The 24510-nt window shown below is 37.4% G+C and overlaps 1 long non-coding RNA gene across 1 annotated transcript; it reads left to right on the top strand.

Annotated features, from left to right (window-relative positions):
- Positions 1–96: 96 nt before the first annotated feature.
- On the top strand, positions 97–4814 carry LOC126059725 (uncharacterized). The gene is made up of 3 exons (XR_007513478.1): positions 97–344; positions 3148–3219; positions 3894–4814. It is a non-coding gene; the product is annotated as an uncharacterized LOC126059725 (long non-coding RNA).
- The last annotated feature ends 19696 nt before the right edge of the window (positions 4815–24510 follow it).

Below are 24510 nucleotides of genomic sequence, written 5' to 3'. Positions count from 1 at the left end.
GAGGGAGGAAGATAAGAAAGATAGAGTTGACTTCTTATTGTTAGCTGCCCTTCAGTCACCCCTGACTGATGGCAACCCCCTTGCACAAGGGAACAAAATGCTGCGGGTCCTATGCCATCCCCACGATTGGTTGCAAATCAGACCGTTGTGAGCCATAGAGTTTTCATTGGCTGATTTTCAGAAGTAATTCAGCAGACCTTTCTTCCTAGTTTGTTTTAGTCTGGAAACTCCGCTGAAACCTGTTCAGCATCACAGCACCATGCAAGCCTCCACTGACAGATGGGGTCGTGGCTTCTTGTGAGGCGCATTGGCTGGGAATCAAACCTGGATCTCCTGCGTGGGAGGTGAGAACTCTACCACTAAACCAGCCTTGAGTCCCTTTAAACTTCCAGGTGAGGAAATCCAGGAGCCTGGTGTGATCAAGTGGCATGCCCAGCGAGTGGGGAGAATGAACTGGAATTAAGCTCTTCTGTGTGCAGCTCAGGCCAGTACCTAGTGTTGCTTCTTTTGTATAAGCTACTCATATCAAAAGAGGGACCTTTTCTTAATTTTCTGCACTAGTGGAGCAGAGCTGTGTATGTGTTATGGCCCATATGTTGAAACTTGTTTATCTACAGCTAGCCAGATGGTACCTAATAGCACACAAAGAAACCATTTGGAAACTTTCAGAGGGACAGCGCATTTTTGAAAGCACTCAGAATAGTGCATATTGTGATGTCACTACTCACTTACTCCAAGGAGTATAAATAAATTAAAAAAAAAAAAAAGGGATACTTTGGTAGATATTCCTTGTGAAACACGGAGACTTTGAGAACCTATTCAGGGGATCTAGTTACCAGAGACAGAAGTTTATTTAATTAGGTCTCCCTTTAACCTAGCTTCATCTATAATTTCCCTAGAGAAGGAGAGTAGTTTCTTAACTTAAAATGCGTTGCTTTTTAAGCTCCTGCTGGGCTGAATAAAATAGAAAAAACAAAAGCCCAATAGAATCCTGCCTATGCAGCCCAAGGAACAGTGATGTGTTGATCAATAAAAAATGTGAAAGCAAAGCTTACTATGGCTAATCTGATCTAGGGAGTGAGAGGTTGACAACTATCAGAAGGAGATTCACAGATAATAGTTACACTGGACCTTTGGCATTAAAAAAAAAAACAACTAAGTTGAAGGAATTCGTACATCTTGTAATGGCTCACTGGACAGTGACACGTGGCATCTTTAAGATTCTATTATTCAAAACTATAAAATTTATGCTCAGAGTGTAATGGATAAGAAATAGTCAAGAGTCTATGGAGAAATGAAACTCCAACCCCCCAATCTATGATTCCTCCTTTCAGCAATTCATTGATTCACTCATTCATTAAATGCATATTTACTGATGTATTAGACACTGCCCCAAGCACTAGAACCCAGTGGTGAGTAAAACAGAAATGATTTCCATTCTTGTGGAGCTAAAAGTCTAGCAGAGCAGCAGAATGTTACATAAGTGATTATAATAAAATGCAATGTGTACTATGATAAGGCCAGCATAAGGAAGTTCAGAAAAAAAATGCCTATATCAATATATTGATATAAATATTTCAATCCCAGTACCTGTGCTGGTGGAAGGAAGAATTGGTAATCCAAAATAGCAGACGGTAAGAAATAGCTGGAATTTATCTTTGATGTGTATTATGCAATATTTTTTGGTGCCAAATTAACGTTCTTAATTACATTTTGATTGAGCTATTATTAAAATGCTCTTTATTCTTTAAACCCACACAGCCTCACAGTGGGAGAAGTGGTTGAGAGCAATGCTAAGAGGCAGCAGAAAATCAACTGTACATATAAAAGTTTGTCAGGGATAATTCACAAAGTGAATAAGCCACCTGTAGGAAAACAAGATACAACTGTATCCACAGAGAATCACAGAGCCAGAGAATCGCATGGAAGATCTAATATAACCCCCTACTGTTTTGGAGACCAAAAGAAAACACAAAAAACAAAAACTACAGCATGTTTTGTTCCAATTTGCCCAAGAGAATGTAGTATAAAGCAGCACTTTGCAAATTATCTTTGAGGAAGAAAGCATTTTTAAATCTGTCACATAATTATGTATATGAAGAACACAGTAAACATGAATTATAGGTGAAATGGAAAAAATACGTATGAAATACAAGTCCAGGTTTTTTATTAGGTTCAATAGTTCTGAACTTAAACATTTCAGAAAATCTGATCAGAACAAACATAGCAAGGAGAAAAAGAAAAGAACTATAAAAACTGATCATTGTTCACGGAAAGTGGACAGTGACACAATCAGGGAAATGATAGTTGTTACCAGGCTGAGAAATAACTATAGTATGATCATTACATGTGCCGGACACTTTGCAAGGCTCTCTACAAGCTTTTGTGATGAGGTAGGGTATGATAATATGGAGGATGGGGACCCGTAAGGGACAGTTTGCATCTGATGAGTACACCTGGAGCAGTTACGGTGCAGAGAAGCTACCTGCTTGAGCACGTGCTCTGAAACATTCATGAATTATAACCTTTAAACAACTGGAACTTTTTTCCCTTGTATCTTTGCTCTTTAATGATCTACAACTAAAATGAATCCAGAATGCTGACCTGAAGGCATTGAAATACGTTTATTTTTTAGAAGAGCTAAAAGTTTAATTTTTAGAATAGCTATGTCATATTAACTAAACTGTTCTTAAGTAAGAGACTGAATTTTGACAGAGGGTCAACAGCAGAGTTTGAAGGCAAAGGGTTGTGATATTAGAAAGGTTACTACCAAGTAACCACAACACTTTATATCCTAAACCCAGAGTTTTCCAAACATCACTCTGAATAAGAGGAGCTTTTAAATATCAAGATTCCTGGACCTCATTTCCCGAGATTTTGATTAATTATGTCCTGAGGTGGAGTGGAAGGTGAAGAGGGCTTTTAAGTGGTCTACCAGGTGATTCTGGTATAGCTGATCTGGTTTTTGAATTTTGAAAATCACCATTCCCAAACATGCTGGCAAATTGAATTTTTATCTATGTATGCAGTTGATGTAGAAAAGTATGACCAATATGAAATAATATCCAAATTATTTGTACATGGTTCTAGAGCCTTGTCAGAGAAATATACAACATGCTCACAAACTTTTTCTTACTTACTCTTTAGTACTCAGTGCTTACTGTTGGTCCCAGAAATCCAGTAAGATGATGGAGGAAAATAATCCACAGATCACTTAAGGTAGGTTGCAAATATGATCATTAAAGACATATAGACGTTTAGGATTAAGTGCAGAGCTGGCTAGTTCTTACGTTAATGCATGATTCCTCATATTAATTAACATAGGCGCTGGGATGGGGTCAGTTGGGAAAGATTGCATCACATTTCTGTCCCCATGGCCAAGCAGCTGGTCAGATGGTTGTCAACAAAACCAAGATTAGATCTTGGTAACATAATGTCTTGAGTATTGGCAATGACCATCAGTCACACTTTCACCGTTGTGTGTGTGTTTTATGACAGTGGTTAATAGCAGCTCACAGTTACTATTTGCTACTCATCAGTCGTTCTGAAAATCCTCACAACAGCCTTACAAGGTTCTTGTTTCATTTTATGGATGAGGGAATGAGGCTTAAGGAGCCCAAGGTCATTAGCTTATAAGTGTGAATGTATACTTTTCACTGTACCCTGCTTTCCATTCCACAAACTGCATCTCAGTGGTTACTGACTGGTTTTGTGGGCCTAGAAATCTGCATCTGGACTTTGAGGGGACTTCCACTAGGGTCTCCAAATACCTCCTTTCTTCCACCAAGTAGTCCAAAGTAATTGTTGAAGGTTGAATCCCAGCCATCTGTGAAGGGAACAAGGGTGTTGTAATTCCTGATTTCTCAGCCTCTTCTGGGTTTCTCCATTTCTAGGACTAGGATGGTGCAAATGGTTAAGCACTCAACTGTTAGCGGAAAGGTTGGTGGTTAGAACCCACCCAGAGTCTCCTCAGAAGACAGGATTGGTGATCTGCTTCCGAAAGGTCACAGCCTTGAAAACCCTATGGACTGGGATCAACCTGACGGCAACTATCAAGTTTCCTGATGCTTTCTTCTACACATTTCTACTGGAGCCTGCCCTCCCTGCTACTGCCATACCATGTGTACCTTTCTGTATTTTCCTCATTAAAACTTGTCTGTCTTGTATCCTATTCTCCAGTCTCTTGCTGTCTCTTAACTGTCAGGTAATTACTGAAATGCATTAACCTATTTGGGGGTAGTGTCCTTACAAGGCATATAGTTACATTGAGGCAAGTAATGTCTTGGATCGGTGTATGAACCAGAAGGAGTGTTGGTGGAAATTTCAGACAGTGTGACAAATTCGTGGTGGAGATAGCAGCTCAAATCATAGCTCGTGAGCTCCCTGCATTGACTAGGATTATTCCCTAAGCCCTAGTTGTTTAATTACTTACAGACCTCCCAGGGGCCCCTGCAGCTGAAGACATGCTGTTATCCAAATCAACCTGTGTGACTTGGGCCAGGTCTCTCTCCTGCCAACACTGGAGCAGAGAACTAAGGGAATTCCCCAGCTTTTTAAAGCAAAAATAAATGTGGGTAATTAGGCGACAGCTGAGATTTTTGTCTGGGAGACTTGGCCAACTGCCTCCGCGTCCTAGGCTTTGTGGAGATCTGCTTCTGTGAGACAGCTTTTGCTCTCCCAGCCCAAGAGAGCAATTCCGGTGAAGAATGTTTAGACTCATCCCCATTATCCCACCAACTCCCTCATCAGTGGCTTTGTGTGAAATGTTAGATTATATTTCAGAAGTGCAGACAAAAGTAATGTCTGAAACTATTTTTGGGCACGTGAATCAAAGATTACTCTCCATACTGCTTATTCTCTTGGTTCTTAGAAATTTAATTGCAGCAACCTTTTAAATATTAGCTTTTAACTTATCTGCAAAAAATTTAAAAGATTTACTTAATTAAATCAATTAAGGGAAATTTGGCCCAATTCTCATTCATTCACGTTTGGATCATGCAAAGCACAGATTTTTGAATGAAAAAAAAAAAACCCTTAAATACTATAACATGAATTCTAGAGGGGCATGCAGGTTTACATACCGTCTTAATGTAGACTGAAGTAAAGCAGCTTCGTTTCCATCTCCTCATAGCAAGTATGAAAAAGGATACTAATAAATTTATCTACCATTGGTGAAGGCAAGTGAGGAAAAGACGTGTGTTTTCTTTAAAAGAAATCTCAACCAGAATTTTAGGATGATCATGATAGACAAGTTTGTCTAAAAGAATAAAGCACAGCTTTTAAATTTGATATTTCAAACAAGTAGGAAAGGATAAAGTATAATAAATACCCATTCATCTACTGTATTATGTTATCATTTTGTCATTTGATTCAGATCTTTTTTTTAACAAAAGACAATTTTAAATACACAGCGGAGAACCCCTTTTGTACTCTTTATCAGAGCTGTGTAACCTTGGGCAAGATCCCTAACCTCTGTGCTCTGTGCTTCAATTACTTAATCTGCAAAATGTTGTAAAGATTAAATGAGTTAAAATGTAAAGAATTTAGAACAGAAACTGCTGCCCTGATGCCCCATTGAAGTCTGCTGTCATTGCTCTAATTCCTCGTCCGCGATCTCGTTCTCATCTGTCTTTCCCAGGCACAGGCACTTCCCTGACGTTACTATACATCCCTTTTATCAACAAGGTGCGCTTTTCCTACATGATATTCTGTGCTTTTCAAACATTTACATAACTGGTGTCACACTATGGGCATCCTTCTATAACCTGCTTTTTTCTCAATGCTAGTTTTCTGGGGGAGCCTTGGTAGTGCAGTGGTTAACAGCTCAGCTGCTAACCAGAAAGTCAGCAGATCGCATCCACCGGCTGCTCCTTGGAAACCCTATGGGGCAGTTCTGCTCTGTCCTATAAGGTTGCTATGAGTCGGAATTGACTCTGATGGCAATGAGTTTGGTTTTCGTTTTAGGTTTCTGAGATCTCCTTATATGGGGAGATAATAGATCAAGCTCATCCATTTTAATTCCTCTATAATATTTTATAGACGTGTAAACATGTCTTAATATATACCATAAAATAGGGATCTATTAAACAAAAAAATATTCTTTTTTCTTTGCTAAATTTCACAACCATGGTGGAGTCAGAATTTTGGCCCATATTGGGATGAGCTGAATTCAGATACATTGTAGAGTGGGGTGGCAGGACATTTTTCTTTTATTGCTCCCTCCTATTCCTTTTGGTTGTCAAAGGACACATCTCTGCTGATGGGGAGCCCTATGAGAGCAAAATGAGAGAACTGTTAAGAAATGTAGAGGGCAATGGGGTTGGATTTCACTGGGGCAAGGAGCTCATGGCAATGCCTTGTGCTTTATCCATCTATGGTAAACTTAGAACACTCAGGAGGAAAAAACTGGGAAGCACTAGTCTGTTGAGAAGCACACCTGTATTTCTGACTCTCAGAAGAAAGCAAGAGCTTGGAGACTATTAACTGGGGCTTAGTCTTGGCTCACCTGCATTATTTGCATGATTTAAGGGGTAAGGGGAGGTGAAAACTACCATGTTTACTTCCTGTAGATCAGCATTAAATTTTTGAGTGAAAGAAATGTATGTTGGAAATAAGTTAATGCCTTATATGGTCTTGAACATTTATTCAGACTTATGGAAGAAATGTTTTCATTACCTTTGCCAGAAGATGATTGGATATTATAAATCCATATACATTTTTTATTTAGACTCAAGTCTTCTGCTTGTTGTCACTCATCAACCAATTTTTGACTCATTTGTTCATTTCTATCATGTATTTATTAGATTTATATAACAAGTGTATGTTGTAGGTTTTACTCTTAAAAATGCACGTAATCATCGATACACCTTTGGTGAGCTTCACACTACTAGTGGTTCCATTCCTTCTATTTGTTGTTGATTTAAAAGGAACCCTGTTTCCTTTTAGTAATAAGCAATATTCATCTCTGAATACATGAACTAAGGAAAAAAAACCTGTTCTAGTCATTTCATTAAGAGATGCAAATAAAATTATACTTTTTTATACTTAATAATTATCAAAATTTGCAATACATTTATTTTGGGATCAATAGTAATTAATTTAATGGTAATTAGATTTAATAGGAATGAGTAATAGTAATTTTAAAAAAGTAATTGAGTAATGGTAAACAATGTAAAATTTCCAACTGTTAACAGCTGTTTGTGTATTTTTTAAAAATAGACCATAATGGCTATCCAATACCACTTTTAAATGCATTTAAGATAATGACATCGCAGTTTTATTTTTAAAATGTCAGTATTTGTAACAATCCCAAAATTATGTATTTTGTAAATATTTAAATGTTATGCATATAATATTTACATGTTTATTTGAAAGCTTATGAAAGGGTATATAAGTTTTTCAAAATTATTTTATAGGGTACATGTGTAAAAAATTCTGATGCCCAAAGTTCTAGAATATGTCCAAAATGTAATTGCTGAGTAGTAGGGAGGTATGTACATCCTTAACTGGATTTTGTCAAATGCTCCTCCTAAGTGGTTGCCCCATTTTAACTCCACTAGTAGTTTTTAGTAGTATGAAAGAATTCTCATATTTGCACATTTTTGAAAACACTTACCCTTATATATGCTTTCCGTATCTCTCATATCACATCTGATTCTGTAATGTTCTTAAACCACATATGTATAAGTCTGAAGTCTAAAGATTTGGACTCTAACCTTTAAACTAACATTGTAATCGTTAATTCTGATTCTCCAGTGTTAGACAAATGTCTTGGAGTCTTCCTTGCGTGCCTTGCCATGACTACCTTGCAATAAACTAAACGAGTTTATGCATGACAAACCTGAGCATTTATTTATTTTTAAGATAAAATCCTTCACTTAGTATTTTTAACTTCTTAATTTTTGCCAGTCTGAAGTGTGTGAAATGCTATTATTTTGTGATTTTAACTTTGCACTTCCCTGATTACTAGTGAGGTTGACTGGTTTATTAGCTGTTTGGATTTTCTCTTCTGTGAATTGCCTGTTCATATCTTTGCCCATTTTCAGTTGGTTAAATGTACATATTTGTAATGTAGGGAACTACTTTTTAAAACATGTTGACTTTTGTGGCTTATTTTGGGAAAATACCTTTAAATCTTTTGTACTATCCTAATTCTTGACCCACTCCTAATTAGCCACAAGTATTTTCTTTAATAAAGTGTTATTTTTGATCTGTTCCTAGAGGGTTTCCCATATGGAAATCAACTGCTAATTTTTCTTCCCGTTTAAAGCATCAAACCATCTAGACACTTCTGACTATATGGTAAAACTATATATTTTATATGACTAGATATAGAGATAACTTGATAAAAGTGAATAAAAAATAGAAAATAAAAGCAAATCGCCACCTTACTAAAAACCTAGGGTCATGTTGATTGGTTTAATAAGATTTGATTATTTTAAACATGAAATTACTTTGGAAGGAGAAATACAGGCAATCTCTGACTTATGAGCTAATTGGCCAGAGAAATGACCAGAAATTGAGCCACTGAAATACAACTGATTTATGGAATGGAATGAATCTTGTGGGAATACAAATAATGGCTTTACTTTTTCTCCTACTACTGGTTAACTCTGATACATCAAATCTCCCTTCCTGGCCCCTGGATACCAACCAGGGCAAAGTCCAAAACTTTCTAGTCACTTTTAAAGATAAGAAAGTATCTTTTTAGTGATCAAGACTCACTTTAAAGTATTAAAAAGTCCAACCCAATTCAGTTGAAAACTTTAACCTCAAATTCAGTTTAAATATTCTCTCCCCCTGCTCAGGTCAAGCCTAAGTTTATATCTTAGGGACCTGCAGGGGGAACAGGGTGTGGTCTCTTGTTTCACATTTTCTACCCTTTCTATTTTCCTCCATGGTTGGGAAAAGAGGACAATTAAGGAAGACTAGAGGAAAAAGGACAAAAGTCTTTTTCCTTACTAGTGTTATTTGTAGTTCTTCAACATGGCAGGTATCTGATGTTGGCTGTTTTGCAGGTCATGTTTTTAGATTCTTTGCAGACATATCCATTCTGATATGGGTTCTATATTCTCCAGCTGCTGTCCTCAGAGGCTACCCCATATCCAAATAGCTTCTTATTACTGGTGTTCCCCTGGTTCTGGCAGGCAGCCCTTCTGGGTGGCTCACCTTCAATCCAACTCAAGTCCAGCTACTTCTGTGACATCTACTTCCTCCAAGGAAATCTCACACATCCTGGTCATGCCCAAGGCTAGAAATGTGGGTCCCTCAGAGAACACTATTGCTCTTTCACCTTACCATGCTGTGGAAGGTTATTCCTGTTAGCCTTCTACCTCTGGAATTTTCTAGGCCCTGGCTACTCAAAGTGTTGTCCAGGGACCAGCAGCCTTGGCATCATCTGGAAACTTGTTAGAAATGCAGAACCTCAGGCTCAACCCCAGACTGACTCTTATCAGAATCTACATTTTGCCAAGATCTCCAGGTGATTTGTACGCACATTAAATTTGAGAAGTGCTGACCTAGGCTAGAGGTAGGCTCTAGTCTCTATGTCCAGGTTCACCCCTAAACTCCAGGGAACTCATGCAAGACTCTCTCAAGTACTCTGACAACTCTCTATTTGGGTCCATCCTAAGCTTCTATAGCCCAGAATCATCCATATGGTTGGAATTCTTGCAGGAATCCCCACTTTCTATGACAATGTCTCTAGGAACCTCTATCACTTGGTTTGGGAAAAGGGAAGCACTTTCCTTTCTTCATGTAGGGAGGAAAAAATCCAAAGCCCTCTCCCCTAAGGTCTATACCTGACTACCTCCCTGACCTTCTTAATAACTTCAGTTTTTTGTCTAGGTAAACTGGATAAAGGAAGGAGTAGAGGGCATTGGAAGATCTCTTCCTAAGAAGTCTTGAAGTGAGACATCAGTAGATCCATTGTCATTCTCTTCAGAATATAGAGGCAACAGTCACCTCTTGCCCTCTCTTTGGGACTTTATTCTGAAATGACATGATAATTGGGAAAGTTACACTTTTCCTGTTATGGTCAGGAGAAGTTTTATATAACATTATGAAATGCAATTTAATTTTGGGAATCCTTTTCCTATTATAAAAACACCAAGTTGATAAGAATAAATGAAAGAAGGGTAATTTGTGGGCTATGTTATTCAGACCAATTCTTCTAGTGTCAAGAAATAAACTAGCAGGCTAAAATTAAAATTAAAAAAAAAAAAAGATCTTAAAAGCATCTGACAAGACAGTTGGGAAGCAAGAGAGGTAAGCAGACTCAGAAAAGTAAGCAGAGATGAAAGCTATCTTTGTCCTGGGGGAACTACTCATAGGGTGCATCCAGGGTTCAGGCCTGGCAGATTTAAGGTGCAGAAATTAAGGGATCCCCCCACCCAAAAAAAGAAGAGGAGTCTAATAAGAGATTCTCCCCATATTAAACTCAGACCTCAAAGGGCTGAGATATACTGAGGATAAGGATGAAAGAAAAAGGATGAAGCAGAGCTAAATGCCCTCACCCTCCACTTCCCCCATACCCACTCCATTAGCATCTCTAGATATCTTCAGCTAAGGTTGCCTTGAGCTGCAGGGAGGAGAAAAGGGGGACTTTCCTGGGAAGTTGGGGCCCATGACCTGTTCTAGTGCAGATTTGCAGCCTTGATTCTCACTGTCTAGGTGGTCCTGGGAACCTCAAGCTTCTTAATTTGGTTTAAGGCGATTCAGAGTTGGTAGTGCCTGCAGGCATCTGGCAGAATCTAATGCAAATTCTCTTCGGAGGAAGGCATATTAATTCCAGCCTTCAAAGATTCTCATTAATGTTTTTCAAGGACAATGAGCTGCACACTGAAAAAACAACAACAACAACAACTAATCATAAGGGAATAAGTGAGAGCCAGCAGAAAAAACAGACCCTCAACCATTGTAATTATTAGAATTTGAAGACAGAGATTGTAAAGAAGAAATAAAAATACAATTAAGTAAAAGTAAAATATATCAACTTTCAAGTATCTGTTAGGCATATAAAACCAATACTTTATGTCTTGTTGGGGTTTAATTTTTTTTTTTAAATAAGTAGAGAAACGCTCAGGTTTGTCACACATAAGCTCATTTAGTTTATTGCAAGGTAATCATGGCACAGCTCACAGTAGACCCCAAGACATTCATTTAGACCTGGAGAATCAGGAGAGTAGGGTGAAGTTAATCCAATCATGAAAGCCCAAATCTTCAGCCAACCTTCAGGCATCTGCCTTTAATGAAGAGTCTTGAGGAGAAGAAATCTTGACCAATGGCTCATCCTTGGCAGAGGTCACTCATAGCTGGGATCCGAGGTTGGTGGTAGGCAGAATCTCTATCTTTAGAGATGCCTAGAGAGTAGATCGACAGAAGTCATTTTATTTCTACCTTGCTCATTTAATGAGCAAAAGCAAATGTAGTTTAGGCCCTCTGGTCTTGAATGATATGGGTATACCAGGGGGTGACCTGTTCACATTGCATCCAGGTAACCCGTTATAGGTTCATAATCAGGGGTGCACACTCAGGGTGCCTAACATAGATAAAATAAGGGTTACGTCACACATTATCACAGTAAAACAGTTGTTTACAACAAGGAAATTGCTTATATTAGAAGTTGTTTATGACAGAGAATTTGTCAGTTTTAGATATGTTTACAAGTTAGCTTAAATATTCAAGTCACACATTACATGTTTTATACATGTGTGATTTGGGATCATTATATTACAAATTACATCACATTTTATATACAAGATACAGTATATAAGTACCCTTTTAGGTAAATAATTTTGACATGGTTGGATAAGCAGAAGCTTCTTAAATATAAGTACAATAACATGTAGATAGAAGATAACTTCTTTTACTGGTTAAGTCTCTCACAGCAAGCATAGGTATTCTTTTATTGCTTCAAGAACCTTCTTTTAAAAAAATTTGTAAAAACTTTCTATTCAGGCATAATTTATATTCTGTAAATTTATATTCTTTTCTAAAGCTTGATGGATGAAGTTTTACATATGAATATATACGCAGGTAACTACCACTCTCTGCAAATATTGAACATTTCCAACACCTCAACAGATCACTTATGCCTCCACTATCCAATAACCCCCCAAAGGTGATCAATATTCTGATCTCTATTAGCTTTGTCTGTTTTTTGAGCTTTAAGTAAATGGAATCACATGATACATATTCTTTTGTATCTAATTTCTTTTGCTCAATGTTATGCCTGTGATATTTATCCATGTTTCTATGTGTAACACTAGGTTTTTTTTTTTTAAACTGCGTATAGTCCATTGCATGGATATACCATAATTTTTGTATCTATTTTATTGTGAATGGGTATTTGGGTTGTTTCCATTTGGGGCCTATTGTATACAATGCTGCTGTCAACATTCTTGTACATGTCTTTCTATGGACATAAGCACTCAGTTCTTTTCTGCATACACCCAGGAGTGGAATTGCTGAGCCATAGAACATGTATACGTTTGGCTATAGTAGATACTGCCAAATAGTTTTTCAAACTGTAACCATTTACACTCCCAGCAGCAACACATGAAAATCCTCCAAAAGCCTTTCACTCTCCTTCAACATTAAAGCCATCTAATATCTGTGCTGACTTGATGTTCATGAATTTCTTCACAATCTTTGAATGGTAAATGCTAGAAAAAGAGAGGCTTCCATGGTGATTTCTTCCCTGTTGACGCTGTCAGCCAACCATGCAGAGAGCAACAGTCAGGAGATGAGAGAGTGCTAATAAAAAAAAAAAAATAGCACTATTTAAATTCATGAATACTATGGTGCCCAAGGCCTTCTTTACCCAGACTTTTCTATGTTAAACAAGCTAGGAAATTTTGGTTTTGTTTAAATTAGTTTAATTTGGGTTTATGACACCAGCAGCCAAGAGAATCCTGCCAAATTGAGACTCAGTACTGAAAAGAATGTTGCATTCTCAGTCTTTCTGCCTCTAACTTCTCAAAGTTCAGATTTTAAAGAGCAAACATTTTACCTCACCAACAATATTGTATAAGATTTTCTACTTTTGTACCTATTACTTATGACCTAAAATGTATGCATCAAACATTGCATATGTAGACAACTGGAATTTCTGGGAATACTTGCCCAGGACCTCTGCTGCAGGATTTTTTTTTTTTTTTTAATTCTGGTGGAGATATATACACCAAAACATTTGCCAATACAACTTCCACATTTATAATTCACTGACACTGATTACATTTTTACGCTGTGCCATTACTTCTGACCTTTTCCAAAATATTCCACCACCATTAACATAAACTCAATGCCCCCAAACAAAAGCTCACCCTTTCCCCCTCTCTCCCACTCTTAAATCCATTGCTGTCTAGTGGATTCCAACTCGTAGCTACCGTATAAGACAGAATAGAACTGTTCCATGAAGTTTCCAAGGCTATAATCTTTACAGAAGCAGACTGGCATATCTTTCTCCCATGGAGTGGCTGGTGGATTTGAACGACTGACCTTTCAGTTAGCAGCCAAGCACTTAACCACTGCACCACCAGGGTTCCTTTTTCCACCCTTAGTAACCGTTAATAACCTTTGGCTTCTATGTATTTGCTTATTTCATATAAGTAAACCTGAATGATTTAAAAACAGAAAAACAAAAACATGAGTCATGGATTGCCTTTGAGATAATTCTGACTCATGGCAATAGGAACAAAATGTTACAAAGATAAACCTATTTTATTACTTTCCACAACATTGTTTGTTAATCCACCAACATACAAAAGTAGAAGCCCCCACCCAGATGGTATTATTTTTCAGGTAACTCTCATTTTAAGTAGATTTTATTTCTAAGTCTGAAAGGTTAAAGAATTTTCATGCCAGAGAAGTTAAAACGGTGAACACCTTTGGCAAAATACAACATTATAACTAAACTTGAAGAGACATCACAAATGCCCAGTTGAAAGAAAGAAAGTAACAACCATGACAATCGTGGAGTCAGGAGATCTCTGTTCCTAGAAGAGTTTCTTATAATGAGGGTTAGAAGAAGAGAAACAAAAGATGGCGGCAGAGAGATAGTGAAGAAGGACAGAGTTGCCAGAGCGCTCCTAGCATCTGCTGGTATCTCCTAGCACGGTGCATGGTGTGCCAAGGCCCTGACTCTCCTCGTGATCATTTTGAATCATTTTTTTTTTTTTTTTGGTAATTCGATCTATTTTTTTCTTCTTGACAGACTTCAATAGTAAGAACTATTGGAAATAATAGAATTCATTTTTGTTGAAATTAACTTGGTAGTCATGGTTGAAATAATGTTTTTTTCCAAAAAGTGAGTGTTCCCTGAATTTTTATAAAGCAATTTCCACAACCAATCAAGTTCTGCATACCCTTTTTTGGTACCTTTTAGAAGAATCAGTAATTTATCAGATGAAGGCAAGAAAATGTCCCTTCACCCATTCCTACTTGAAAAGAAATGCCTGGTTTTCAGTGAAAACATACTTTTGGTAGAACTGGCCTAATTGAAATGGTTAAGATAGTTAAGCAGATTTCAAGATGATTTGGGAAGTTCTGGTTTGCTTCCCACCACTAAAATGCATAGATGTGCCTAAGACTGGGCTCATGCATGAAAGTGTTGAAGAAATAGGTTTACCTAAGTAGGTTTAAAACTATGAAATCCAGGTGCCCCGGTCTTCAGGGATCCCCCTCTCCTTTGACACCCAGAGTCACAAGCGAGAGCAAGAAGTCCTGTCTTTTATCATCTTTCCCTTGTCATGTATCTGAAATTCCATAAAGAAACCATTCATGTGCTTATTCCATTCCTACTGTTATTTATCGCCTCAGACAACCATTTCTCCTTCTGTAGTTATCCTGCACCCTCTCTAGATACTTTTTGCTGTTTGGTAACCAGTTTTTCCTGCCTACTGCTCTTCCCCCTTTTCTACTACACAACAAGGATAATCCCTGGGTCTTGTTTAAGTCATAGATAAAATCAGGCTGTAACATCAAGCAAACATAACTGAACGTGGCTTGTAGCGCAACGGAGTTACAACATAGAAAATGTAAGTTGGATCAATACTCCTTGAGTCCAGTGGCCATGGCTATTTAAACCAAAAACACTTTGTGGTCAAGTGGATTCCGACTCATGGCGACCCTATAGGACAAAGTAGAATGGCCCCACAGGGTTTCCAAGCCTGTAAATATTTACTGAAACAGACTGCCACATCATTCTCTCCTGGAACGCCCAATCAGTTCGAACTGCCAAACTTTCAGTTAGCAGCTGAGTGCTTAACTACTGTGCCACCAGGGCTCCTTTATGCCTGTCTACAACAGAGAATTTTTCTGAATGTCTCCCCTTAATTTCCAGCTGCCACCAACCTCCCTCCCCACAGCAGAAAGGCTGTGGACAGGCCAGTCTCTGTTCATCCTGCTAACAAGGAAAATGAGTCAATTCTAAGGTTGTACTTAATTTATTCTAAGTAGTAAGATGGGACATTATTCTATGTGCCTCCTTACCAGTCAGGGACTTATTTACAAAGGGGCTAATCACCGAAGTGTAAGGGAACCATAAAGAAAAGAGCGGAACCTGTGGCTAACATCAGAGGAGCTGTGACCACCTCTAACTACAAAGGGAATGAAGAGAGGGAGATATTATAGAAACTGGGAAGCAGGTAAGCTTATATGGGGTTGGGGGGAGGACAGTGCAGTCGTGCTCTGCCCTTACTCTTCTCCCTCCCTCCCATCTCCTCCCAGGCCTTCCCATTGGCCCAACCAAGTAGGAAGCCAGTTGGCCTAAGAGCAAGTCCGCATAGTCTAGACAGTCTGCCTCCAGAGGAGAAGTGTAGAAAGTGAATCTGGGAGGGCAAATGGAAGGGATCTCTGATACAGCCACTAAGAAAGAATAAATTCTGCCAATTAAAATATGAAACACTGCACTCTTATCAGTTAGAATTTTTATTTTATACGTATTGCAAGAGCTCTGCTAGATATATAAAGCCATGGATTTATTTTTTTATCATATGGTGCCTTTCTGGATTCAAAATAACTTTATCTTTCAATACTGAATCATAGTGCAATCTCTTTGAAAACATTTTGTAGCAGATTTTATTTTCCAAAGATGGCCACAATAATAGCTCCTACTTCATATGTGCTTCTAAAAACCCTACTACTCCTATACATGAAGCCTCATTTCTCTTCCTTTGAATCTAGGCTAGTTTGTGACTCTCTGGTAACTAACGTGGAGGCCTGGTGGTGCAGTGGTTAAGAGCTATGACTGCTAACCAAAAGGCTGGCAGTTCAAACCCACCAGGCACTCCTTGGAAACCTTGTAGAGCAGCTCTATGAGTCGAATCGACTCTAAGATAATGGGTTTAGGGTTTTTTTGGTGGTAGCTTAACATAACACAGCAAATGTGATGCTATATGACTTCTGTGAGGTTAGGTCTGAAACGATGATGCAACTTCCACCTCCCCTGTGGAATACTTGCTCTGGAGCTCCAAGCCTCCACGTTAGCAGTCTGACTACTCTGAGGCCACTGCACTGTGAGGAAGCCAGAACTAGCCCAACTTCACAGGGATCACATGGAGGAGGCTTGAGATTACATGGAGAGAGATGTTTTTCCAGGTCTCAGCTGCTCCTGCTCCCTCCATCCTTGCTGTTCCAGTTGCAGCCCTCATCTGACTGCAATCTCATGAATCCCAGAGCTAGAACCACCCATTCAAGTTCTTCCTGAATTGCTGATCCACAGAAACTGTGAGAGATAACGGACCGATTGTTGTTGTTTTAAGCACCAAATTTTGAGGTGATTAGTTACACAGCAATAGTAACCAGGTCAGTTTTAAAAGCCAATTATAGTCAACAAATGTAGCACCAGCAATGCATGTAATTGATTGAAGTGATGACAATATGAATAACCATGACCAACTTTGCACATGCACAGGCCATAACAAATATGTCATGACTGCCTCCTGGCCAACAGCAAGTGTAAGATGCCATCTATTTTAAGCTGCATCTTAGTGAAAAGAAAATATGAAAAAAAAAATGTGCAGCTTAGAATTCATAGAATGTGGTAGTATTGATACGAAACCCAAAAAACCAAACCTGTATTGCCGTTGAGTTGATTCCAACTCATAGCGACCCTACAGGACAGAGTAGAACTGCCCCATAGAGTTTCCAAGGAGCGCCTGGTGGATTCGAACTGCTGACCTTTTGGTTAGCAGCCATAGCTCTTAACCACTCTGCCACCAGGGTTTCCAGGGAGGGAAAAAGACAATGAAAAGAGTGAATTGGTGGGTAAGGAGACTTATTTTCAAAATAGCTTAATATTTTGTAGCTAAGATGAAAAATATTTTTTCTTTTTTTAAGATGATGCATGTTTGCTGAAAAAATAAACAAATGCAAAAAAAAAAAAAAAACTACTAAAAAGACAGTAAAATCACCCAAACTATCCAGAGGTAATCTCCAGATTTCTAACTGAACATAGACATACATCTAGATGAATGCCGTAGAAATTATTTCATCTTAAACAGCAGCATTTGTATTTTTCCACTCAAAAATCTGCAAAGGTCACATTTCTACCTCAATAGAGAAAGCTCTGCATCCTTATTTTTTAATGGTAGTGGAGTATTTTCTTTCCTTAACCAAGCATCCAGTGATGGACATTTTGTTTTGTTTTTTCAGTTTTGCTTTTGTGAGTGGTAAAGCAATAGTTATAGCTTATACATGTTTTCCATGCTGTGTAATTATCTTTGTGAAGAATTTCTAGATAAGAGATGATTGGATTGAAAGGAATGCACATTTATAATTGTGATATGGAGTGACAAAAATGCCTCCCAGAGGAATCATACTTCCATCAACAGTTTATAAAAATGCTGTTTTTTTTTCCTCTTTTACTAACATTTGACTTTTTCATTCATCTCGTTTCCAATCTTAGGGCTAAAAAAGGTTCCTTTTTGTTGTTTTTATTTGCATTTTTAACAATAATGAAATTGAACATCTTTTCATATTTTTTGGCCATTTTGATTTCTTATTTTGTGAATTCACTATTCATATTCTTTGACCACTTTTCTTTTTATAATTGATTTGTAACAACTTTTTGTAGAGGAATAGTAATTGTCTATCATGTGTATAACAAATTGTTTCTCCTAAGTCTTTCAAGCTTTTTTAATTGTGGTATTTTATTTTTGTTTTTGCTATTCAGAAATATTTAATTTAATGAAGAGAAAATAACTTGGTTTGTTTAATAAAATTTGCCAAAAGTGTTATGGTATTTTGTAATACGTATTTTTTTTTATTTCTAATATTTCCTTTCCCTCTAAACTTTCCCAGGGCTCAGTAGGAAAATTAATTCCATTTAGATTTAAAAGAATTTGCTCTCAAAATGACCTCTATTAGATTTTTTTTAGTGGATTTTTAATAGCTTTTTTATTTTCTTCGGGCTTTGGCATCAAGAAAGACTTCTTCAAACAGCACAACAAGTAGGACAACAATAAAGACAAAATGTTTGGCTAAGTTAGCTATACTGGAGGTAAATTTTTAAAGATGGCAGCTACTCCAATTTCACAGTTGAATATTGTCTAAGAATTGTCCTAGGTATATAGGGCCCAGGAAACTTCTTCTCTCAGTAAAATCATGAACCACTGTATCCCCAAATTTCCCATTTCCTTTCTAGACCAGGAAGACAAACCAACCTCGTGTAAAGAATTTGTCTTCATGCAACAGCAAGACCTCATGGGAAATTTCATAAGGCCTGACTCATATATGTGGGCAGAAGCTGTAGTGGTCCAGTGCCTTGTGGAGACCCAGGGACATCACAGTGCAGAGGAAAAGGCACATGCATAAGAGTGAAAGGGGACAAGAAATGGCCTCTTTTGAAACTGAGATTTGTAATCGACCACAACCAAAACCAAATAAACAGCAGAAGGCTGTCCTAATGAAATAGTCACATTTTCCTCCACTTCCTCTTGTAACTGAGGGCATAGCTCTCTAGGAAAGCACACACTGTTTAGACTTTCTCTAGGAATTTTCTTACTCATAACTAAATTCATCAATCTAACTTTAACATTAACACTAGACTGTGTAGTTTTTTTTTGTGTTTAATACTAATAATAATGGTAAAAGCATAATTTTCTAAAGCTTAAATGGAAAACTTACGATATAAAGATTGCATACGGATATTTAAAAGACTTAAATACATAATTAGCCTTAAAATAATTTTTAAATATATTTGATCTAGGAATTTGGCCTAAGAAAATAATCAGAAATAAAATAAAGATTTATATACAATGAAATTTATCTCAATATTATTTCTATAACTCTTATAAAGCCATCACGCAAAAGTAGTATTGCAAGTAAAGAAACACAGATCAATAACAACAAAGAGTAATTTCAAAATAAATCAAGTTTTGTATCAGTTAAGGTCCTTTGGTTACAAGTAACAGAAAATAACTGTAGCTAAATTAGACAAAAAGGTAAATTGTTCAGGTATGTGGGTAGAGCATGGGTATGAAGGAACAGGTGAATATCTAGGCCTTGTAAAAAAACAAGAGCCAAGGTTGTTGTGAGGATTCAGATTGTAGGAATGAATAAATTGAACGATCTTTATAGGCCACCATCATCAGGGTGAGTCAGTTCCAGGTATTTCCCATCCTTCTGTCACTTTCTCAAGATTCAAATACCTGGGAAGGAGATCCCAAATAGCCTTCCTTAGGTTGTGTCCACCATTTGGCAAGGGAACAGAGCTACCTTGAGGAAGAGTTTCACAAACACTTCATAGACTAGGGAATGATAGCAGTGATTGGTCACCTCTGAGACACAGTAAACTACATTCTGAATTTGCCTTGTAGCTAGGTGGAGGCCACGTGACCATTCTGGCCAGTGAAACAGGGGCAAAACAGATGTACGCCATCTCCAGGCCACTAAAACTCCTGCAGAATCCTGCATGCTCTCTCTGTTTCCACATCTGTAAGGCCATAGGCTGAAGGTCCAGTGTAGGACTTAGAAGCCCAAAAACTAAAATCCAGACCAGCTGCCGTGGAGTAGATTCTGATCCCTGGTGAACCGGGAGATATCAAATCTACTCCCTGTAAAGAGCTGAGTTCCTGCATCATCAGTGAAGGCCACCCACTGAGCATCCCATTAGATATGATACGAGCTAGAAATAACCTCTGATGATCTCAGGTAAGTCACTGAGATTTGAGGGTTGTTTGTTTCAGAAATTTTTTTTAATACTCAGCAATGGATATTGGGCCGGCAAAGATAACAATGGATATTGGGCAGGCAAAGATAACCTGATTGTTACATATGCTTTTTTGTAGTGCTCTCAAATCACCTGTGTATAAGCCACCATTATGTATGCTTTTATAATGTTTTCAAACTTCTAATGCAAATTTAGAAATAAAGAATTTCTGAATTTAGAAACATATATACTTCTATGATGCACTGTAACCATTAATTGTAAGTCATTAAAAAAAAAAAAAAAAACTAAACCCATTGCAGTCTAGTCAATTCTGACTCATAGTGACCCTATAGGACAGAGTAGAACTTCTCCCATAAGGTTTCCAAGGTTTGGCTGCTGGATTCGAACTGCCGACCTTCTGGTTAGCAGTCATTAGAAACTTATAAATCATTAAAAACTATAACTATTAGCCATGAAAAAGTTATTGTAACTTTAGAAGTAGATAATGGAACTATGAGGAGTATGTTCTAAATAACTTCCCTAAATTGGGCTTTGAACCTATATGCTGTGATAAAGGAATGTAACATTAATCAAATCTCTATAAATCAGTCTAGAGACATAAATATGTCATATAACAACCTCTTAATTGGCATTGAGACATAAATATTATAAACAAGCCACTTAATCTCTAATCTAGAAGAAATAATGTGATATGTAGTTAATGTCTGACCTTGAAGATGCAATAAAACATACTGGCCTAGTCCATGTTAAACATGACAACACCTGACCCTTATTTTGCAGTAAATGTGAAAAAATCGTATATAAACCCTGGGTTTCTGCTTCCTTGCTGAGACAAGGCAGTGACAAAAGGTCTCTCCAGTTTTCTGTTTATCTGAAGACAGCCAGAGACAAAGACTGAGATACTGTCTGCCACAACTACTCTGGGACAATAGCTACAGCGGACCTCCTCTGAGTTTGAGAGGTAGTCAAACCTTCCTCCGCAGACTACTCGTTAAAGGTAAAAGCCTTAAGTCTAAAGATTTGGACTCTAATTATTGAACTAACATTGCAATTGTTAATTTTGATTCTCCAGTTCAAAATGAATGTCCTGAGGTCTTGCTTGCATGCCTCGCCATGACGACCTTGCAATTAACTGAACAAGTTTATGCATAACAGTTCTGAGCACTTCTTTACTTTTAAGATAAAATCCTGCAAGACACTGATCCCACTTCAATTTCTGTAATTACATTTTTTAAACACAATGAAGAGATTACATAGATAACTGCAATACTTAAAAAAAATTTCTATTTCTCACTCATCTAATCCCCACATTTTATCCTCCAAAACTCCCAGAAAATTTTTCTTCCAGTCCTAGCCCACACACCTCTTGTCCTTCAACTTCAACTTCACCTCCTTCCTTCTGAATTTGCCTCACAAAACTCAAAGAATCATCAGTCAAAACAAAATTCTTCAATGAGCGTAGGAGAGAGACAGAAACTAGTTGTCAGGGAAATGGAAAAGTCTGGGAAATCTACACCTTAATATACTGTCACAGTCCTGGCAATGAAAATTTGGAATCCAGTGGTTAAATTATGGTATATAAATTTTGGCATACCCATACAGCCTCCAGGCATTATACTGGTTATATGAACAAGATTTAGTTCCTATCTTCATAGAGCTTATAGTCTACCCAAATCTAGAAGGGGTATTTTGCAGCCATTAATAAATATGCCTTGGAAATATAGTTAATAATATGAAAAGGAAACAAATTGCACAATTTTGAGTGAAAAACTTAAGCCTAAGAAGCTACATATATAGTGGTATAATTACTATAGTCCCAACTTTTTTTAATGTATGTGTCCTTGTATATGTGTGTATATGTACATGTATATGTATGTGTGTATATCAAATGGTTAAAACTGGTTATCTCTGTATGTTGGGATTACAGGTGATTTTTATTTCCTTTTTTATACTTTTCTATATTTTAAAAATGTCGATAGAAATACATTTTTAACAGTAAATGAGACGTACAGATTATTCTTATTCTCTTCCTTATAATTTTCTGCATTTTCCAAATGTTAATAGAATGTATAATTGGAAAAGAACATCAATCAATCATAGTATTTGATATCACCGTGTATAGAGGGACTGTCTGCAGGAGTTGCTTCCTGGTTTAGCAGAATTTTGCCCCTAATAACTCTGTGGACCTGAATTTACTTACCTGCTGTAATTACTTGTCTATCTAATAATAACCTTTTGATTTTCTGTAGCACTTTAGAGGTAACATATCACACACACACACAAAATTGATTTTTATAATAGTGTGAGTTATTCCCAAAGCTCAAGCAATTTGCATATGCTTACCTTGACTGTGTCACCATGGATTCTAATGAAACTGAGCTTACCTGTCCTTCAAAATACAGGCACTAGAGTTTTATCAGATGATTTTTAAGCAAGCAAATTCATATCCTTAAAATATGGAGCTGAAATGATTAATAACACTGGGCAATTCTGTTAGAATTTATTTAGAAAATTTCCAATGCTTTCCTTTTGTCAATATTGAAATCCATAGAGATATTAAAATGCAATTTATGTTGTGTTTAAAGGAAACGACTATTGCTTAATACAACAGAAAACCATTGAATGCTAATCCCATGACATGTGCCCCTCCTTGAACTACCAAATGCCATTGAGAGCAGTGAGTGAATTATCTTAAGGTGATTTTAATTTAGATTATTAAAACATTTCCATAGACATAGAAGTTTGAGTTGATTAAACTTTAAACTTATCTGATTAAAGCACTTATTATATTATAGTTGATGTTACAGGAAAGTACTTCAATTGATTGGGTAATTATGAATAAATAGGGAAGGATCTGACTTAGAAAACTTGTTTCAATTATTTAAGTGATTGCTATATGAAGGAAATGAAGAAACTGAAATGGTCTTGACATCATATCAAATTGTCAGAGAGAAGCTTTGAAGTTGGATAACTCCGTGGTGTCTGTGATGCCACTAAGCAGGAAATCTGTTCCTAGTTATTTTTTTGAGACGTTGTTTACTTAGCTTAAGAGATAAAAAGATAGAGAGAAAAATATGAAAATTCAGCTAATAGAAAAGTTTGATTAATTGAATGTTTTAAGCCGAGTGTCTCTAGCTCATTTTCCTGCTTACTTTTAGAGAAGTCTCCTAACAAAGGTGTCATTAGGTGCCTAAATTGATCTCAGAAAAGGAAACATAAAATGTGTTTCTATTGGTTCGTTTGATCTCATATTTGTAATTCCTACTGATAGAAGGGACTTGGTTGGAGAAGTTAGTCTGTGTGTTCTTAGATTTGGGAGGCAGGTGGAAAAGATAGCACTTGAGTGCTTTTACAGGTGTTCCCTTATTTAATCCTCACACGAACCCTATGAACTCATCGTTTAGTGGAGTTCCACTGTGATAGTTAAGGTTGTGTGTCAACTTAGCTAGGCCATGATTCTCAGTGGTTTGGCAGACATTCTGTAATCATCTTCTACTTTGTGATCTGATATTAGCAGCCAATCAGTTGAAAGGGGAGTTTCCTTGGGGGTGTGGCCTCTATCCAATATGTATATATATAGATGTCCTGACAAAGCTTAACCTCTCTAGATCCTGCATCCAACCCATCATCTTCTGACCTCCAGTTCTTGGGATGTGAGCCAGCAGCCTGCTGTCTGATCTGCTGATTTTGGGTTCATCAGCCCCTGCAACCATATGAGTCAGGGGGAGCCTCCAGCCTGATTTCTAACCCACAGATTTGGAACATGCCAGCCTCCACAACTGTGTGAACCATTTCCTTGAAATAAATCTCTCTCTCTCTCTCTTTGTGTGTGTGTGTATATATATATATACCTCTATACACACACACACACACATACACACACTTCACTCCGCTAAAAGACCCAGCCTAAGACATTTGGTAACAAGAATGATTCTAGAGGAACAAAATCCTAAGAATGACTTTTCTGAATTGATTCTCAAGTCTGGCTAGTCTTAAAGGAGCTGATGACTCTGCCTCCAGTAGTAAAAAGGACACTGTTAATCCATGGTGTGAGGTGGTGATAGAAATATGCAAAATATCACCACCAATGGATTAAATATTTGTGAGAAACAAGACTCTGGGTGATTGCATATTTTATACTTTTATACAATTTTTGTCAGACAGAGAAGTATAGGGAGGCTGGTTGGTTGGTCCTGCTTTCTCTAGACAAAGTGGTGAAAGAAAGAGATGAGCCCAGGGCTTCAAAGTCACAGCTCAAGTGCTGCACAAAAGACCTGAAAGTTGCCGCTACTGCCCCGAAGGAAAGTCTTATTTCTTGTAGTAACAGAGCTAATTTT

The sequence above is a fragment of the Elephas maximus genome, chromosome 16 (assembly GCF_024166365.1).
Source record: "Elephas maximus indicus isolate mEleMax1 chromosome 16, mEleMax1 primary haplotype, whole genome shotgun sequence".
NCBI lineage: Eukaryota > Metazoa > Chordata > Mammalia > Proboscidea > Elephantidae > Elephas > Elephas maximus.
The sequence above is the reverse complement of the archived record's forward strand: the minus strand, read 5'-3'. Positions and strand labels throughout refer to the sequence as shown.